Source organism: Sceloporus occidentalis, unplaced genomic scaffold (genome assembly GCF_023333645.1).
Source record: "Sceloporus occidentalis isolate IW3139 unplaced genomic scaffold, rSceOcc1.0.p SCAF_8, whole genome shotgun sequence".
NCBI classification, from domain to species: Eukaryota; Metazoa; Chordata; class Lepidosauria; order Squamata; family Phrynosomatidae; genus Sceloporus; species Sceloporus occidentalis.
The window spans coordinates 53,765,902-53,787,709 of NW_028316988.1; the positions used below are offsets into that span (position 1 = coordinate 53,765,902).

The 21,808-nt window shown below is 42.2% G+C and overlaps 1 protein-coding gene across 11 annotated transcripts in view; it reads right to left on the reverse strand.

The window, feature by feature from the left end:
• LOC149308930 (glutamate receptor 3-like) overlaps window positions 1-21,808 on the reverse strand; it is a 201,266-nt gene that overhangs the window by 117,712 nt on the left and 61,746 nt on the right. The window lies entirely within an intron of this gene.

Consider the following 21,808-nt stretch of genomic DNA (forward strand, 5'->3'; position numbering starts at 1 on the left):
GGCTGACATCTTCAGAGAAACCTGGCATTTCTGAAGATGCCAGCCACAGATGAAGGTGAAACATCAGGAATAAACTCTTCCAGAACATGTCTACTTAGCCCGAAAAACCCACAAAAAACTATAGTTTAACATTGATTGCTCTCCATCCGTGCAACCATTTCCTTGCCAGCTGAGGGTGGGATGAGGGAATTTTGCAGTTTAAAAATGAGGTTGTTTTTTCCAAGATGAATAAAGAGTCCAAGCCACAGCACTATCTTTTTCATTATGATTTTTTAAAAGATTCTACCAACAGACAGCTTTCCTTTCTTATGCATCAAAGTCTACTATTAATATTTATTGAGCATACTTTGTTACAAGAGTGTCACTACTTCTGTGGTGTTTGGAGAGAAGGAAGGAAAACATTGCTTTTGGGGGAATCACTTCTTAGCATAGCCACTGGCTGAGAGAATTCTAGGAGCTGAAGACCTTACAACTAACCTTTACAAGCTCTGGTTTGATGTTTCTTCTGTGCTATGAGCTTTCAGACCAGTCACCAGTGGCTAGTGAAGCCACTGCATGTCTCATGTGGGATTCATGGTAGACTATTTTCATTTCTGCTTGGGATATATCATATGCCCTTGCCATTTTGAAATGTCTGTCCTGGAGTTAGCCTTTTTTTCTGTAGCCATTTCTTTTGATACTCTTTTGAGTAGGAGCCCATTAATATCCTGTGTTCTTTGTCATATCACCACCGATATGATGATGAAAAGCACAGTATTCATGTTATTAGGTGTAGCTGTGACCCACTCATCCACTGCTCCTATTGTCACTTACTGCCTTTTGTAAAACAGCTTGAGAGATGTCTTCCTTAATCTTGTCTGCTCTGTCATTTTCTTTCTAGTCTCTGCATCTGGTTTGCTGCCAGCTTTTCAGGACTTGCAGACATCTCTCCCGCTCTCCAATGCTGTTCTCAATCTGTTTGTTCTTTAGACTATTTCTTTGCTTCCAGACCCACAGAGATTAATTCCTTAACATCTACCACTGGGTACAATTTCAGTAATATTCACATGACTGAAGTCCAGAGAACATCCCCAGAGCTGGAAGATACAAGAGGGACTCAGTCATCTCTGTGATATATTGTGGTATTTTTCAATATTTCATTTTTCCTCCTTCTTCCAGCATCGTGATTCATCTCTGGCTTTTCACAAGCCACCCAACAAAATTTCAACTTTGGGACTTTTATTTGGCCTTTCCAGTTGTTTACAACCAGAGAATGAAGTATATTGTTCCCACTGGCAGCTAAGCTTATACAGTCTTGGCTTGTTCTACACATTAGAAGTTTTGGATGAGTAAAGGTAGACCTTAAACACCTGCTTAGGGAAGCCCACTAGTCCTCCCACTCCATCTCAAATTCTGTCACTCTACTTACATGGAAGATGGTAGTTCTAAAGAGGAGAGTGATGAGTTTGAACCTTAAAGTTCCCGTGAAGACTGCCTACATTGCAGGGGAAGCTCTCTTGTCCTGACTCATCCTTCTCCATGGGAAGAGAATGGCAGTACCAGAAATGGAGGGAAGCAGGAATAGTGTGCTGGTTTCTTTTCACATTGCTGAACAAGATTCACAGATGAACAATCAAGGCTGTGAAAAAGGTTCTGGATGGGTGAAGATCCTGAGCAGGACGTAAGAATAAAGACTTCTGGGTAAACAGGAGAGGACATCTTAATTATTATTAAGAATTCATAGAATCATAGAGCTGGAAGAGACCACAGGGCCATCAAGTCCAACCCCCTGCCATGTAGGAAATCACAATCAAAGCATCCCAGCAGATGACCATCCAGCCTCTGTTGAAAGACTTCCAAAAAAGTAGACTCCACTACTCTCTGAGAGAGTGAGTTCCACTGTTGAACAGCTCTTACTATCAGGAAGATTCTCCTAATGTTTAGGTGGAATCTCTTTTCCCATAGCTTGTGTCTATTATTCCGCATTCTAGTCTCTGGAACAGCAGAAAACAAGCTTGCTCCATCCTCAGTATGACACCCCTTCAAATACTTAAACAGGTCTATCATATCACCTCTTAACCTTCTCTTCTCCAGGCTAAACATCCCCAGCTCCCTAAGTTGTTCCTCATAGGGCCAGCACTCTGTTTCCACAGTGGCCATGTATCAGTCCCAAATGGGACATATGGCTGATAGCTCTCTCCTATGATGACTTTCAGTGACATTCAGGGGTCTCTGAGTTTGAAGAGATGACATAGGCCCTGTACAAACAGGCCATTTTGTATGTACTCTGTACGTACTAGGGTTGCCTGGGGGCGTCTTGTTTAGATGCCTGCAACCCTAGTATGTACAGAGTACGTACAAAATGGCAGCGCCCTGTCCACATGGGCACCACCATTACGATGTCATGGCCGCACCGCCTCCAAACGGAGTGGTGTGGATGTGACGTCCTGGCACTGCTAAAGGGCGCCACAGGCGCCCTTTCCACAGCAACAGAAAGAGATCCATTTTTGAGCTCCTTCCTGCGTTTGTATCGCTGGCATAGCCTTTACACGGCTGTGCCAACAACACGGCTGTGCCAACAACACAAAAGAGAAAGGGGCCAAGGAGCCCCTTTCTCTTTTTCCCCACCGCTGTCGGGTGTCCTTGGGGCATGAAGCCCCAAGGACAGCCCTTTCCAGGCCGTGGGGAAGCGGCCTTTTGCTGCTTCCCCACGGCCTGGAAAAGCGGCAGATCGGGGCCTCTGGGCTGTTGCTGTGGCAGCTGAGGCTCCGATCCGTTGGGGAAAGGGGCGGGTACAGGCCTCGCCAAAGGGGCAGTCTGTACACCGCAACAGTCAGCATGATTTGTACATACCAGTTGCCTTTTTTTCTTAAATTTCTTTATACATCTTTCAAAGCAACAGAATAAGGGCCATTGATGATTTTATTACATTAACTATCCCCTGTGTTAAGTACTCCTGCCTTTCATCCAGCCTGAATAACCTGCCAATCAGCATTCTTCACACACTTCCCTTCATACTCTGAAATGAAACCTTCACCTTCATTTCACCTGACAGAGATTTCTAAGCCATAAAGGCATTATTGATCAGCTATTTGCATTCATCCACACTGACAATGATCGCTTCACAATTAGGTCATGTTCTTATTAAAGAAATAAAAATTTAATTCATATCCATTGCCAGCCTGTCAACACATACCATAGCGGCAAATTGTCATGAAAGAAGAACTGTTGTAATATAGAAGGTTTCCCCCTCCCTCTACAAACAACATAATAAAATCTTTCATTTCTGTATTCTGTATCATGTGCCTTTTTCTTCAGTTTTTTAACTTATTTCCCCAATCACGTGCTGTTGCCATTGTAATGGTTGCCCCAAAGGAATGTAGATCAGGAGGGTGGGAGGAAGGGAAGATTTCTGATATTATTTCTAAGAAAGGAAAAGGTTTTAAGATAGTTGTGTTTGCAAAAGAAGGGGGGGGGGGAGAGAAGGGTACATAAATAAGCTATAGCTGCCTCAAGGCAGCAGTAATATATGCACTGACAGTTTGAGTTTCATGCTCTGCTATTTAAAAATAATGGCATTACAAAAGAGATTGCCTGTATTACATTAGAGGATGCATGGATGTGTCCACATATCAGGAATGCACACTGAGCATGAATGGATCAAATGCAAAGAACTGTCATTAATCAATAGTGCTTTTAAAAGGATTTTTTTTCATTCCTCATTGTATTTTGTGGAAGTTTTGGAAGTTCATACATAAAAAGAGTGCTGTTCTCCCTCCCTTACACACTCCTCCTCCCCTTCACTGCAAGTTCTGATTTCGATAAATTGTTTTATATATTCCTTCCTTACTCCCATGCTCCCAAGTTATACTGACCGTCCTCTCTCTCTTTCTGAGGCTTTTCTCCTGTACGGATCCATTTTATGACTCCATCTTTTCAGAATATCACAAAATGGAGGCATCATATAGTCCAGTGGCATGGAAGCTTTCGCCTATTGAGATCCAGCTAACCTTATTTGAAACGCATTGAGATCTGTGTTCCATAAATGGATGAGGCTGAAACCAACATGGGTTAGGCTAAGGTCCACAGGTTATCCATGCCTGCCATGGGGATAATCACATCTCTATTTCCGACAAGAGCTCCACTGTGTTATAATAATAATAGATGCCCAATTTCACCATGACTATTTCCTCTTGTTCCTCTGCTCTGTGTTCTACTTTATCTAAATTCTGGTTAAAGCAGCAGACAGTCTAATATTAGATTTCAGAATTCAGGTGCTCTTCATTTGTCACAGCTTTTGGGCCATCCATTTGGTTGCAGTCCACCTTTACCCCATGTTTTTAACACAAAAAAAGTTAAGACAGAAGTTTGACGAAAGACAAAAAATGAATGGAAGTTTGCCATCAAAAGCCCAGGCACCACACTCTAGGCAAAATTTGGAAAGCACTGTTGGGTAGCACTGCTGAAACCATCTTCCTTCCCTCCAGACATTTATTCCATAATTTAAGTGAGGTTAGAATTTCTGTGACCTTTGCATAGCTGCCATAATGCTTACAAGCAGTGAGTTCAATCTGGGTTTTGGCCTGAATGCTAAAGGATGTCTCCAACATGCTGGAGCTATGGGTGATGGTGGGTGGTTAGCACCTCAGATAGTCCCTTCAGACTAAAATCCAGAAGCAATTCACTGTCACACTGACATGGAAGCCATCAGCTGCCATGGGTGAGAGAACTGTCTAAGGGAGCAAATGCAAAGTGACAGAAATGCCAGCCTCCATCTCCAAGGCCCCTGGACTTTTCCTTTGCTTGCAGAGCAGACCTATGAGAGCCACAAAGCCTGGCCTCCACCCCTTCAGCTAATTTGTTGTCCTCACTGGTGGTGACATAGGACCCTGTCTCATAACCAGTGTTGGAATATTCAAGTGTCAATCCAGATGGTTTCTGTATACAGAACTGAGGGGCTGGGAATATCATTCGATTCTCTTTTTTCGAGCAGCAAAATGTCTTATGCAAGACTTGCTAGCTGGGATGGGTGGGAGCTGTAGTCCCAAATCATCTGACAGGCACTAGGTCGAGGAAGGCAGCTCTAGATAGAGCTGTCTCTAGAAAAACAGCTGCATTAAGTACCTCTGGCAAGCACATCTCAAGTCCTAGGAACATTCCTGCAGATAGCGTGTGTACCACAGTAGCGATACCATCAGGCACCTTGTGTGGTACTGACAGAGCTATCGCAACGGCAAAAGACATGTTAAAGATTTTGTGACATAACAGTCGCCAGACTCCTTCAGAATCCTTAACAATGAGTGTGTAGACTTCTTTAACCTTCCCAAGAGGATGTCTCTTTTATCCCAGGGCCTGGCTGGAGCTGCAATCTTGGTAGCTAAACTCAAAAAATTTATGATTCCAATACAAATACGCTCCCTCCAAGGGCTACAAAAACAGAGCTGGAGTTTATGTTTTCATTAGTTACAATTCTGGTTCCTGGGCTATGCTATATACTCTGAACCAGACAGAGATGCTTGCAACGTGTTTCCAGTAGCTATGGTGTTTCTTTTCTTTATTTATTTTTGGCTCATGCAGTAGACATGAGAAACTGTCAAAAGAAGAAACTGTCATGAATATATAAATGGCTCCCAGGATGCTCATAACCCTATCCAATGGCCCTGAATGACTTCTTTTGAAGGTTAATTATATCAGGTGGAGAGAGATCACTTAACTCTGACATGGCATTCTAAGAAATTAAGGCCTCAGTTAGTCCCCAACTAGAGTCAATGGTATTTGCCTATTTTTTGACTCACCACCATTAAATAATTGATTCAATGGATCTACTCTAGTTGGGACTGATGAAAAGAATTCAGGCTGAGATGTTTCATGTACCCATTTGGAAGACTGTATCATACCTATTCTTGCTTTAAAGGCTCTAGCTGCTAGCCAGGCTTTATCTGTCTCACCATTGTGGGGAATATGAGCATAGACACACTTGGGAGAACATTTGATCTTGGGAAGTGGTTATCCCACTGGGCTATTGGAGCTGTCATAGTAGATGGGCAATGGGAGATTTACTGTGGCACACCTACTGTAGCCATTCTTCCTCAGTACACACACAGGCCTGATTCCCATTACCTTTTAAATCAGATCGCAAATCAGTTTGAACAGGTTCAAATGACCCTGGTGTAGCGAAGTGGGGATGGATGATGGGAGAGTTGGGAGGGACGAGATGGGCCAGGTGGAAGGAATGAAGGAGCAGAGCCCGAGGGAGGAGCCAAGGGCAGAGGAATGGAGGCCCCAGGGGGGTATAAGAGGCGAGGGAGAGAGGAGTGTGGGAAGAGGAGGAGGATGTGGAAGAGGGGGCTGGACTAGGGAATGGGCAGGTCACTCGGAGCCCCCGGAGAGAGGGTCGGCCAGTATCCCTACAAGGGCGCCACGGGACGCTGAGAGTGGGACTTCACCTGGAGGTACGATTGCGTGACCTTAAGGAGGAGGGGGACTTCAGATAACCCAAGGAGGGAGAGTGGAGAGAGAAGGAAGGGGTCAGCCTGGAACAGGTGTGGTGGGACACCAAAGGAGGACTCTGGGAGTAGGCCCCAGTCTCTACTGCCTGGGAGAAGTTGGAGCGGGAGCCCCTGGAAAAGCACAGAGGAGGCCAAAGCAGGGGAAAGAGCGAGAACGCTGAGGAAACCAAAAAAGACTGAAAAAAGCTTGACACACTGGGGAAGGGGGCATTGGAAGTGGTGGCGGGTGTGGTTACTGTTAAGGTTGTGTTCAAGTAAAGTTTAGAAGCATTTCTCCAGTGCCTCCTGTAAGTTTGCTTCCCACGTGTTGCAAGTCAGCGGAGAACCTCCAGGCAGGATGCAGGCTGGCGCGCAGACCCCACCCACACCTGGTTCCCACCTAAACCAAATTGCTGAAGTGATTTGGAAGGGGCGGCCATGTGCTAGACCCATTTAACCTGGATCTTTTTGCCTCTGATTTTTTCCGCATCTTTTTGGATAAATTGATTCCGTGCAAGTGTGAATCAGATGTGGATCAGAATCAATTTAAATTTGCCCTTCGACCAGCTGGAGTGGGTCCATTTTGAATCGATTCATTCGTGAATGTGAACCCCAAGTGGGTTATTTTACAGGGCAAAAATGCAACTGGGGCAAATGTAGTGTAAACCATGCTCTGCTGTCGAATCAATCCATCGATTCGGATCGCAAAGTGATTTATTTGCAATTGGGAATGAGGCCAATCACACAACACTTACACAGATGGCTTTGGCTCATTCCTGATTACTCTGAAATCTGTTTTGATGTGGTGGTCTTCATATGACCTTCAGGTTAATGCAACTGATTTTTGGTTTATTTAACTGAGCTTTCCCTGGGCTGGTTCACCCTAGAAGAGAGCTGCCACTTCTTTCCAAAAAATACTCTACACAGAAAATTCCCCCCTCCTTTTGTTCCCTTTGAGACTTCACATCCCCTTGGAAAATATTCAGGAAAATAGCTCCCACAATCTCACTGCCCACGGAAGAGATTAAATTGAGTTCACACCCATTTTTAGCATCCAATTTCAGTTTTCTTCAATCCTCCTCTGTACTGTTTCCAGCATCAACAAAACCAAATAAAAAAATCACTCTCATCCTCATAAAATCTCTTTGCATCTCCCTCCTTCCACCTCTTCCCCCCCTGTTTCAACTACTACAGCTGGAAAAAGTTAGGTTTTGGATTACATTTCCCAGAATCCTCTAGCCAGTGTGGCAAGTGACATTTGGGCACTTGCTGACAGCCACTATCACCTGGAGCCTGAACTGGTACAGTCCAGGTTATGCTCTAATACCTGAATCTGTTGAATATACAGTCCAACCCATAATCACTTTATTGGCAGAACCTTGCCAAGAATACAGTTCTGCCTATTTATTCAAGCACACATTTGCTAAGCAATTTAGCAGTGACTGACTAGAAGCAAGAATATGCATGTGGCAGGGTGGGGAATGAGTAAGATTTTTAAATGTCTCATTGGAATGCCAAATGAAATCTATCTTTGTAAGTGGAAAACGCTATACAAATTGCTTTAAAATTAATTCAGAATGAGATCATTTCATCCTCCAGATGAGCAAAGTTTGTCATGTTTGTATTCCTTTCCCCCCTTCTTCTTCTCTTCCTCCTCCTTTTCCTTATAAAGCCTCTGAGTCATCATTATGCTCCACTGAGGGAATTAATGCTTTCCCCAAAAACATGACAAGGATAATTAAACAGGTAAGAGAAAGCAGTCGATTTCATTGTGTGAGTTTTGAGAAGCAAACATCTGAAAAACAGCAAAAAAGATGCATGCCCTTGTTTACAGCATGGAATTATCTGCACTTTTGATCCAAGTCACACAGTTGAATGTCAAAGAGGGGAAGTCTGTATCCAGTGATGGTACCCTCCTCTCATTCAATAGGGAATGGTTGTGCTGGCTGTGTGCCGTAATAAATGTTGATGATGATAGGGAATGGTTTCTCTAAAACAGTTCTGGCAGGAAAAGAGAGAGGGAAAGAGAGAGAGAGAGAGACAGACAGACAGACAGAGTGCAACTCCTGTTATTTAGGGGTAGGGCATTTGCTTTCCATGCAGAAGGTTGCATGTTCAAACCCTGGAATTTCCACCTATCTGAAGATCTTCAAAGCTGTTGGCAAGATATACAGTACAGTCAGCCCTCCATATCCATGGATTCTTTATCCATGGAGTCAACCATCCACAGCATGAATATATATATATATATATATATATATGGTCACTTTATATAAGGGGCCCTTTTTACTATGCCATTATATATAATGAGACGTCAACATCCATGGAATTTGGTATCCATGAAGGGTCCTGGAACCAAATCTCAGCGGATACCAAGGGCTCATTGCACTTAATTAGATGAGCCAATGGTTCAGCTTGGATTGAGGTAGCTTCCTAAAAGCAAGAATAGTGCCACACTTTGAACGCAGGAGAAGAAATTCTACTTTCATGAAGAGAGACAGGCCTCATGAGCCAAATACATTCTGTTACAATCAAACTAGATGACACATTTGTTATGCTTCTTGCAGATGTGCTCTATTAAGCGATGAAAGATGTCTGTTAGTCCTAACATATTTTTACTCATCTATATACCTTGCATATAGCAGTAGGGTCTATAAAGTCAGCCTTATCTTGGAAATGGATAACCCATTAGAAGAAATAATTTGCCTGCTCTAGATTGACTGTGACCAAGGCTGCATCTACACTGCAGAATTAATGCAGTTTAACACCACTTTAACTGCCATGGCTCAGTGCTATGAAATTTAGAGATTTGTAATTTTGTGAGATATTTAGCCTTCTCTGCCAGAGAGGTCTGATGCTACAACAAACTACAAATCCCACAGTTCTATAGGATGGAGCCATGAAAGTTAAAGTGGTGTCAAATTACAATAATTCTGCAGTGTGCGGCAGCCTGAGATTTCTAAACTATATTCTTTTGCTCCATAGCTAAATTAGTTACTGCATGTTGGGACTGGCTTAAGTCCATTGATGGTGGATACACCAATAGCTGTTTGGTTATATAGCAAAAGCAGGCAACCTCTATTGGTAACCTATGGAGACTTGTAGTACTAACCCCAACTGTTCCCCACCCCTGAGTTTTTTCTATGTGGAGGATGCAGGGAGCATTTTCACCTAAATTTTGTCCCCCTAGGCCCCCTAGATATAAGCCTAGGAGAAACCTTTTAAAACTGGAAATTAAACTGGAAAGCAGCTTATGCATCATCATGTCCCTGGATCTGGTGCAACAGTCATTTGCAGGAAAATACCTGCAAGCATCTGTGCTCCTCTCTCCCCTCTCTGACAATATAGAAATGACCATGTTGCAGCTCTCTTCTATGCCAACATTCTCTGAAGACGCCAACCACACACACTGGCGAAACGTCAGGAATAAAGTCTTCTAGAACATGGCCACATAGCCCGAAAAACCCACAAAATACTATGGATGCCAGCCATGAAAGCCTTCGACTTCATATGAGTTGTGACAGTCTAAATGATGTACATCATTGAATCCCAAAACAAGATGCCAGCCAATGTTTTAAACTTTTTGGGTAGGTGATGTTGTGGCTCCAGGAACAATCTTACAGGCCTTGCTGGTTCTTGATATTTAGCAGGGTTGGGAAAACATGGCTCCAGGAGTGTTGCATGGCTCCTGAAACTCCTGTCCATTAATTTATTTTTTGGACAAAATCAGGGTGGAAATTAGGATTGGCAAGAGAAATAAGAGACAGGGCTCTTGTTCTTTTAATGGTTCTGTAGAAGGGGGAATCTCAGCAGGTGTTGCTGGCATAACAAGTATCATCTGCTGAAATTATCTCTTCGTTACAACCATTACAGGGACAAGAGACCTGTCCATTATTTCACCTGCCAACTCTTGTGCAAATCTACTAAAAATACTCATACCCACACTGCCAGAAAAACTAGAAAAATCATTCAAATTTTGATTTATTCCTGGCAGAAGAATAGACATGATATCACTTCAAGTTGAACTGGAAGCAGCTACATATCCCAAGGGGATGGGGGGGAATGCCCCCTGTGCTCTTAGCAGCTGCCCACCTCAGTATTGCCCCAAGAAGTTGGATCTGCAAAAACCACAATCTCATTGAGTGCCATTGTCCTTCCATCTGATATTCTATTTCCCATCCCCACACAAAAGATGACCTCCATTCCATGGCCTCTGAGCAAACTAAGGGGTCATTCAAACATCTTTTTTTTTTTAATGGAAGGATGCAAACAATCTCACTCACACATTCGGGGTTTGTTATTCACACTATGCACATCTCTGTGAGTTTGGTTGCTCACATGTGCCAACACTCGAATAAACACAGAGCTGACAATGCAAATGTATTTAAAATGTGTTCAGGGTATACAGAGCTTAATTCTGGTCTATTCGCATCAGTTATTCACACTGCTGATGATGCGAATCTTAAAAAAAAAGCTTAGGAAAAAACCCAGCATTGATTATCCCAAGTTAAGTGGGTTTTTTGGCAACCCCCCCTCCCCAAATGTAATCAGGTGTATTTGAGATGCATGTGAACAACGGGTATTCATCCTAGATTCATCCTGGCTGATTTTCACCATCTGACTAATCCCTCAGTCCTCTTGAAGCTGTTTAGGACTCTTCCTAAAGATTTTCATTCTGGTTCTATCTTTGGACTTCCTTCAAGCCTCCATGGATGGTGCTGTTTTGGCTGCAAAAGCTTACAATCTGACCAGAGGAACAGATATTGGATCCTGTGTGAGTAGACAGTAACAAATGCCCCACAGAAGCATCCAGATTGGGGTTCCCAGTTCTTTCTCTTAGGTCCTCAGAGCAAGGTAGAGATGTCTCAGGGTGGAAGCACTGCCTTGAAACATTTGCACACAAGTGTGAGTATGAGATAATATATGTGTATGCTATTACCATTTGTTAGACATGGTGATTTTTATTTGATTCATATACCCTATGCACGATGCACCTGTGCTTGATGTTAATGTAGGCCTCATTCCCACTACCTTTTAAATCAGATTATAAATCAGTTTGAAATGGTTCAAACAACCCTGGTTCACACTTAATCCAAATCGCTGAAGTGATTCCGAGAGAAGGGCCATGCTCCAGACCCATTTAACCTGCATCTTTTTGATGCTGATTTTTTCCACTTCTTCTTCAATAAATCAATTTCGCGCAAGTGTGAAACACAAGCAGATTGGAATCGATTCAAACTTCCCTTTGGCCGGCTGGAACCGAATAATTTTGAATCGATTCATTTGTGAATGGGAACCACAAGAGGATTATTTTGATATCAGAAAATGCACCTGAGGCAAGTGTAGTATAAACCATGATCCGATGTCAAATCGATCCATCGATTCGGATCACACACTGATTTATCTGTAAGTGGGAATTGAGACCATATCATGTTTAATGAGCTCACCATGTGCTGATCCTTTTATCACTTCCCTTGTAACATCACCATAGCATCACATTTGTGACATCACAAGGGGTTGTCCCTAGATCTTAGGCTTTGACCTTGGAATCTCAGGCCTCAGATAGTCCTGACCCGGCAATGCTAATTCCAGATACAGGTGAAGACCTTACATCCTTTCAACAGTATAAATATTTATCCAGCATAACTATTGTAGGGTTGTATGACCAGTTGTGCAAAAACATGCGAGTATGCAAAATGATTGGCTGCACTAAAAACTGCCCTAATGCAACCTCTGAGAAAGCACAACCACTTGCACAACTATTTTTTACATGAATGTAGTGGTCCAACAGGATTCTGGCTATGAATTCAATGAATACATATGTAAACATCCAGATGCAAAACAAGCTTCATGGATTCCTCTGGAAATTCCCTTACTGCCACCTATTCCTAGTATTTAATATTATTCCCTGTATTTCAAATGTTTTGCTCATGAGCACCATTCACAGCATGCTGGACATATGGACATCTATGGACTACACACACACTAAAAAATAAAACATGACCAAGCATACAGTTGAGCATCTTTTAAAGTACTAAACGCCTTTCTGTAAATCTGAGTATATGAGTAGCTTTCCTGAAACCAGTTGGGACTCCTGGCATGATTAATGTCTCATATGCTTTTCAGTTCCCATCACTTTTGTACAATATATTGCTTTAGGCATCTAAATAATAGAACAACTGGTGGAATTAATCAGCCTCTTCCTATTCTGTCTTTACAGTAGTAAGGCCTACACTAGGTAATACTAAATGAAGCACCTGCAGTTTTATCTGCCCTCTTTTGCCTTGATATATGAAAAAAAGCAACTGCAGCAATGTTTATATGCAGAAGCCCTAAGAATTCATTTCTATGTCATTTTCTTTTAATGGAGGAAGAACAGAAGGAAGTCAGAAAACAGTTTCATGGGGACCTCATGATTTTATAGTGGTTATAAATGGCAATCTCAGAGAGGCCTTGAAAATGCTTTCTCCCCGTTGAAGCAGCTAAGCATGCATTTGACTCTGAACAAGAGGCAAAATAGAATACTTTCTCAAATATGCTCAGAAAGAATTTTAAAACATCTCAAACTAGATGTGTGTGTGTGCTTCTTTTAAACATGAGTGGTAATTACTTGCCAGTTTTCTGGCTCTTCCCCCCACCAATTTCAGGGGATTCAAAATGGAAAATGTTACTACTAGAAGCCCTCAAAAGCATTGATTCCCCTCTAGAGCAAGTTGTGTTTCCCATTTTGTATTTCAAAAGTGCCATTTTCCCCAAACAGATGGATGCCACATGTGGAAGGGAATCTGGAAGGTCACTTCTAGGGGTATGTGGAGGAGTTAATCATACTTCACAGCTAGTCCTGTTCTAAACATACTAAGGGGCTGTGCAGACCTAAGGGATGGCTTGCAGCCACCTTCAGCTGTGCCAGATCAGGGCTGTGGCAGTAGTAGAATAGTGCCACTCTATTCTGCCTTGGTCAGGCCCCACCTGGAATACTGTGCCCAGTTCTGGGCACCACAATTCAAAAAGGACATTGACAAATTGGAGCATGTCCAAAGGAGGGCCACCAAACTGGTGAAAGGCCTGGAAACCATGCCTTATGAGGAAAGACTTAGGGAGTTGGGTATGTTTAGCCTGGAAAAGAGATGCATAAGAGGTGATATGATAGTCTGTTTAAGTATTTGAAGGGGTGTCACATTAAGGAGGGAGCAAGCTTGTTTTCTGCTGTTCCAGAGACTAGAACGCGGAACAATAGATGCAAGCTCCAGGAAAAGAGATTCCACCTTAACATTAGGAAGATCTTCATGACAGTAAGGGCTGTTCGACAGTGGAACACACTCCCTTGGAGTGTAGTGGAGTCTCCCTCATTGGAAGTCTTTAAACAGAGGCTGGATGGCCATCTGTCAGGTATGCCTTGATTGAGAGTTCCTGCATGGCAGAATGGGGTTGGACTGGATGGCCCTTGTGGTCTCTTCCAACTCTGTGATTCTATCATTCCCTGATTCTATAACTGACTTCACTTCCTCCTGTTCTCATTCCCACCTTTCTTTCCCAAGCACATAATTAGCATGATGTTTCATCTCTAGATGGAATTCCCATAATGAAACCTGGTTTAACTTTACTTCAAATGGTCTTTGCAACACATTCCAAGTATGAGCCTTCCCTGAATATCCAACAACAAGACCCACACCAACTCTATGGTTCTGTAAAATGACCTGAAATGTGTGGAGGGCCAGCACTATGTTTATGAATACATTATCTCATCTTGGATGCATGAGTGTGTTGTTCAAAATGTTCTAGTGATACAATCAAAACTTCATAGTGAACAAAGTATCCTACACTTAAATTATTTACATAGCCACACATGACTATGAAAATCAAATCATGCCTTATCCTATTCTGAAAGAGTAGCTCAAGCATGCATATTTATGGTCTGATTAATATTTTAATAGAATATATTAAAATGAGAGCCTACTTATAGAAGTGCATGTTTCTGAATCTTGAGTGATTGTACAAAAGCACTTGCATTATTTTCACTTACTTTGTTCTGCAGTTATTGAATAAAGCCTCCCTTTATGCTCTCTTAATTTTAAATAAATATTTCCTGACCACCACACGTTTGATTGAGAGGTTTATATGCATTGTCTCCCCAGGTATTTGCCACAGCTTATGCAGGGACATAGCTAGGATTTTAGGAAGGGGGGGAGGGGTCCAGACTAAGTGCCACCATTATAATGGGGCTTGGGTGTGGCGGCGCAGCAGCACACACTATTCATTTTTCTAATGGAAGGGGGGGTCCGGACCCCAAGACCCCCCCCCTTGGCTATGTCCCTGGCTTATGTATTATTTGATTTTCCTAAGTCAAGGTGAGCAACTGTGGCCCTCCAGATGTTCTTGGACTGTAATGTCCAGTATCCCTCATCATGGACTATAATGCTTAAGACTGATGGAAGATAGGTTTCAAAATGTGAGCAGCCACAGTTGCCCAACCCAGCATAAGATTTTCACCCCTGGTACTCTGTCAATAATCCAGATAGTTACAGATTGAATTTATTGAGTTATGCATAAGGTAGGCCTGGAAGCCATAAAAAAGTAGCTCTGGTTATTCCTGTATCCTGTATTCTGGTTGTCCTTTGATCTAGACTTTTAGTTTGCAGTTTTGTTTTACTTTTCTATTCCTGACTCATGGTTCCCAATTCATCTCAGCCCAGTCTGACATCTATTATCCATATATTGAGCTACTCTGTGGACTGGCTATACCACCTTGCAACACTGACTCCTGGTAGACTGTTATGCATCCTAAAATGTGCAGGCTGTGCTCCAATAGCCATGGTGGAGGAATATTGGTGACAGTAAAGCAGTAAAGGCAAAATGGGCACATACCAATTATCAGATGGTTTATCCCCCTCTGCATTCCACAAGGTTCTAGTTCATGTCTGAACTAGACTCCACATGGAAAAATATGGAAGCCAGAAGAAGTCTGGACCGAAGCTAAGGATATTGTCAGCATGTGAAAAGGCACTATCTGCAGCCAAAAAAGGGAAAAGCCTCTTTGGATGACAGAGGAAACTCTTCAAGCAGTTAACAGACAGACAAGAAGCAAAAGTTAAAGGCAACAAAAATAGGGCCAGAATTCTGAATGCAACTATTTTGTGATTTGTGTGCAAGAACAGAGACAGCCACTGACCCCCAGAGTTGTAGTGCAATGCTGAAACCACCACACCACTCTAACTCTCATTCATAGGGTTGCCATAATTTGAAGTCGACTTGATGGTAGTTAACAACAATGGATAAAAATTCTAGCATTTCTGAATCAATTGCTGGCAATCTTACTCATGTTACTGAGACTGGCTAAAACTAATTTATGATAAAGGCATGGGCCAGGAGGGAGACAGTTTTGATTTGCATGGAATATTCCTTACTGTATGGCATCTGCTTCATTATCTTTGATGGTATTCCCTTGTGGACTGGCAATACTTTCTACATCTACAGAGCAAGGAATATAGGTTTATTTTTCTTGTATGAAAAGGGATTATGAAAGCAATACCAAGATCCCCATCATTGCTTAGGATAAACTCTGATTTAACAGTCCTCAAAGAACCATGAGAAGAATAGTTCATATTTTTATTGCATTTAATCAAGTAGCTGTTCTCCAAATCTAACAGATTTCCTAGCAAAGTATCTCCCATTGTGGTCTACCTAGTGGCAATGAAAGAAAGTAATCATTGCTAATGCTATCTTTCTGTTCCTTCTGCTTTGCTGTACCCAGCTGTATTGTCAAGATTAGCAATCTGCGAAAAGATTTGTTACATTTTCTGGGGGAAATATACCAAGATTGTGTGAACAATATGAACCACTGTTTCTTAATGGATTTGGGGCTGGCACCTTCAGCTGAATTTTTCACAATACATAGTATTTCTGCACAGCTTTAGGATAGACAATCTGGCACCCCCAGCTCTTATACTACAACTCCCAGCAGCTTCAGTAGGCATGATCAATGGAAAGGGTTTATGGGAATTGTAATTAAAATAGCTGAAGGGCACAAGGTCGCCTACCCTTGGTTTAGGTACATAGAATATAGAATACTATCTCATTAGGTTATCTAGCCATGTATGAATTCTCTTATCGTCTTATCTAGAGATGTCAGTCACACTCTCTCAGCTTCAGGGGAAGGCAAAGGCCTTTCTGAAGGCAAAAGCCCTTCTGAAAAAATCTTGCCAAGAAATCCCCATGATAGGTTCACCTTAGGGTTGCCATAGGTCAGAAATGACTCGAAGGCACACAACAACCACAAGACATGCTAGTGACTGAAACTGGGACCTTCTGCTTTCAGATTATGCCCTCTGCCACAGAGCTATAAGCTGTCCCTCATAATGCATCAAGCAGTTGAGAAGTGGCTTTTGTACATATCCATTAGCAATGGTGTTTCATGGGCAGGAATTAAGAAAAAAACCTTAACTCCTTTTTCTCTCTAACTTTTCATCTCATCCAATTCCACTCTTCAACCCACTTCTAATATCCCTCTAACTTTACGTTACTTCCTCGCTCTAGTTTAAATCCTAAGGGCAGGAAGAGGTTAGGGTTGGCTTTCAGTGAATGTTGCATGTCAATAAGGGCTAGAAACGGGTCTGAAATGGATTTTCAGACTTGTGTAGATTGAGCCCTGCATAATGTTATGTAATATTCCAGTGAATTTCTCTTGCTGGTTACTGCAAAAGGCTAGTACAGAGGGAAATAGCATGCCAGACTTAATAGGCTATCAGTCTGACTTCTTAAAGCGGGAAGCAGGGGCAATTTTTGACCATGTACCCTCTCCATAGGTCATACTAGTATATTTTAGCTGATTATTAACAAAAAAAAAACCTAACCCGCAACCAAAAATTAAAGATCTAGAATCTCAAATATAGAAATGACTGGAAGTTTACTTGTAGTTTGTACCTCTGATCATGTACCTAAAGATTTGAGAGCTTGGAGGATGTTTATAACATGGTTTAAGTGGCATATTTTGGGCAATCTTTCATTGATTATGTTTTTAAAAAATGTTAAGGGCTTAAGAAGGAGTTGTGGGGTCACAAAAGGGTTGGAGGGCTGCATGTGACTTGTAGACCTCCTTTTCCCAACCCCCATATTAAGGAAAAAACAGCATCTCTCCACAAAAAGATGGATGGTTGACATTCATTTGCATGGAGAAAAGGTAAGAGGATGCATTCAGTGCAGAGTTTGGGGTGACAGATCCCAGAATCCCCCAGGCAGTGTTCATGCTAGAAGAGGATCCTGGGCACAGTAGTAAAAAAGGAAACCTTTTTCCTAGCTCTTATGCAGAGTCATAAATAGGACAGTGAATTTAATCTTGTTCCTTACCCTTGATGACTCCAGCCATAATAAGATCAAGACCGCATGACCTTCCTGTGGCTGCTCCTAAGGGGCAGCATAAAGTGATATTACAGTGTCATCGCACTTTATGATGAGTGACCAGGTGCCTTCAGGCCTCCTGCAATGCTCACTCAGCGCAGGCCTTCTAACAAGCTGCACTCCATAAGGCGAGAAGGGAAGCTATTTCAATGCTTTTGCTAGGACACCAATTCTTAAGGTAAGGGTGCTTGCAGTTTGCTTTCTCCTGAGCCTACTGGGAAGGGCAAGATACTGTTCCCTCTCCTCTGTCCCCATTGAGTTAAAAGAATGCAAACTACTTTTGCACTTTGAAATCAATTTTTGGCAATGGAAGTAAGCTGAAAACAAAAGGGGGAAGTGGGAAAAGGAGAGAAAAACTGGGACATTTTAAAAGCTGGCGAAAAAGTGGAATGACAGAGGATTGTTGAGGACTGTTCTTGCTAAATTAGGACAGCTGGAGGGTAAGCAATTCAAAATTGGCCTTCTCTCACTTTGAAGTACAAACTGGCAGGGATACTGTCCCAGCAGGTTACCATCTGGTCATTATATTAAAAGCAACAACAGCAACACAATATGAACATACTTCTTTCTTCTCCCTCACTATCCTTTCTTCTTTGTGCATCATCACTTCGATTTAGATTGTAAGGCTGAGGGTCACTGCCCCTTTTGTCAGCTGCTCTAGGAGCCTTTTTGGTATGGGGGCCATAAATGCATTCAGTTAATAATAACAGAATGTGAGCAGTATGAGTATAAAACCCATGCCCCTGAGAAAGTTGCAATCAAACATCTGGCACTGTAAAAAACACTTGTGAAATATGCCCAAAAGCATTCGATCAAGGACTGCAAAGTTTAACACTTGTTGAGTTTCTTGCTGCTGTTTAATTCCCCCCCCCCATGCAACGATTTATAATTTCCCCTGTACCTCAATGTGCATGCCAGGATAAAACAGCTCAACAGCTGGCAATTTCTCCCCAATTGTCCAATTTTAAGTACATCAGCCTAGTAAGCTAATAATGTTTACACAGAAAGAGAGGAGGCATTTAAATGATAATGTTTTTCAAGAACTGATGGAAAATTGCTCTGCACTATCTCCCAGTTGTGATTGTGCCTCAAAGCAGAAAAGAAAGAAAAGATGTACAAATTATGAAAAAGTATGACAGTGCCAGGTTCTCTCTCCCCACCCTCTTCCATTTTCAATAGGAATTTGGCATAGGTTAACATGGGCTTTTTTATTTCACTGTCTGATTCAAGCAGTCACCCACCACTATTACCAGGGTAGGTTCCTCAAATGCCCTTTCCATTTGAAAAGATATCACAATGGATCAGGCAGGGGCTCCTTACCAAATGTTTCGGGTGCTGTCAAATACAATAAGAAGGGACTTATGGGGGTCTGTTTCTGAAAAAGCAACATGCCAGTCCAAGACTCCAACTCTCTTTAGTCTTCAAAACAAAATGAAACTGCATTTCTTTGAACCTCCTCTGCATGTTCCCCATTTCCCAAAATGACAGACTAAAGGAGACACTTGGAAAAGGTAGCTGGATAATCAAAGCAAATAAACAGAAACAGAACTTGGATCCTTGGAAAAGTTACAACTTTTGAGCCCCCAAGTCTAAGAAATGGTAAGTAAATGCCCAAGACAGTTTGCTGCCTGAACAGAGGATGGGGCTCCTCCATATCCATCCCTCTGCAATAGATGAGAATATCAATATTATATGGGTTGGAACAAGTATACCTTGTCACTGTAAACCACGAATCATGCAATCCATCCTGGCTTCTGAGGGAGAGAGGGGTGGGCCAATCCCACCAGGCCTCCCCAAAGGAACTGAGCCCTTCCCAGAAGGCATTTGGCTCCATCCTCCACTCCCTTCCCCTTTTGTGTCATGTCTTCTTAGATTGTAAGCCTGAGGGCAGGGGACCGTCCAATTAAAAGATTGTATGTACAGTGCTGTGTAAATTTACAGCACTATATAAATAAAGAATAATAATAATAATAATAACAATAATAGAATTGTAGATTTGGAAGAACCCTCAAAGACCATCCAGTCCAACCCCCTGCCATGCAAAAACTCATAGTCAAAGCACCCCCAACAGATGGCCATCCAGCCCCTGTTTAAAAACCTCCAAAGATGAAGGATGCAGAGTGTGCCACTGTCAAACAGCTCTTATCTCAGGAATTTCTTCCTAATGTTTAGGTGGAATCTCTTTTCCTGTAGCTTGAATCCATTGCTGTGTGTCTGAGAGGCAGCACAGACTGGCATTGACTGTGGAGTAGGGCTGAACTAGGGCCGAGCGTCCACACGCCCCCAGCTCTAATGCCACCATTCGGTTACCATTATGGCACGCTCCTGTCGATATGGTGAATGCCATGATGGCATCTGTGGCACACAGTGTCCAAACGGCGCTGGCTGGAAGCACGAGTGCGCCAATGACACCCCTTCCAGGAAGCTGCTCAAAGCAGCTTCTTTTGGGGCACGGATCGGTGCTGCAGTGCGGGGCATACAGGGGCAGCATTTAGCCACCCATCTGTATAGCCCCTTAGTCTTTGGAGCAGCAATAAACAAGCTTGCTCCATCCTCAAGATGACATCCATTCAAATATTTAAACATGGGAATCAGGTAACCTCTTAATCTTCTCTAGGCTCAACATACCCAGTTCCCCAAGTCTCTCCTCATAGGGCATGGTTTTCAGACCCTTCACTTTTCCTCTGGATACCATTCAGCTAAAATACTTTGTTTGTATGTGTGTGTGTCTATGTTTGTGCAGGTACACACACGATTATCTGGATTGAGGTTTGAACTTCCATTAAATGTCATGGACTGGAATTGTTTAGGAGGAAATTTCAACATTTCTTGAGTTTCTCAATCTCTACTTGAGCATTTCTAGCACAAAAATGATCAACACCACTGTTATGACAGGTATAGTATTTGCCAAAATAAAGCCACTGCCTAATATTACTTGCCTATCGGTGTTTGCTGGTGGATCATAAGGCAATAGTTTTGTTGGTGAAAAGTCTGGGTATATGAATCTGCAGCATATGTGTGGATGTATGTGTGGATATTTTCCGTTTCTCCTTCTCTCTCTCAGTGACTAAAGAAACTGGAATATTAAACTATTCTAGCAAGGCATTTTGTCCTCCAGCGTCTTCAGCATCAAGGCCAAATTACTTTGATCCAGAGCAGCTAAAGAAATCAGAAAGCAAAACATATTGCTATAGTATTTTGATATTTCTGTTTTGCTAGACACTCTAATAAATATACATTTTAAGTGATGAACTGCATCCTTCTGGGATCCTGAACAGAATCGTCTGAAGTGCTGTTTGATGCTTTAAAACACACACATACAGAGAGTTGATGCCCAAATATGAAGACTGAGCAAGGCTTGCTAGAACCAAAACATGACAAGATCAGACCAAGTTATTTTCCCCAGTTAAAAATAGCATGACTCAAAAACAATTTTATTCTAAATATCTAATATGCATTCACAAAGAAATAGGCTGGTTTAGAGCAAGTGTGGAAGCCAATTTCATTGTACCTTCCAGTTCCATGAGAAATCCACTTATTTTTTGCAATACCACAAGTAAACCAAAAGTGCATACAAACATCTGATGGGGAAAAAACTGTTTTGCCTCCCAATATATCCTCAAGTCAGAATACTTTTTGGAAATAGTTGAAGCCCATGTGATGGTTGTCTCACCCCCCAACTTGGCTTAAGGTAGAACCTGGAAAAGATTTGTTTGTTTGTTTGTTTGTTTGGACTTGAAGCCCTAGCTTCAGCCAGCTCAGAAAAGCCCAGTGGTGACAAATTTCAAACTACAAATGGAAAAACTTCTCCATGCTTCAAGGTCTAAAACTAGTAGCTCTCTTCAAGAGCCTTTGTGGAAAGACAGTACTGTACACTCTAAATATGTTTAGAAAAGGAACGAAGGAAGAATATACAGATATTAAAGGCACCAGGTTCCAGAGAAGAC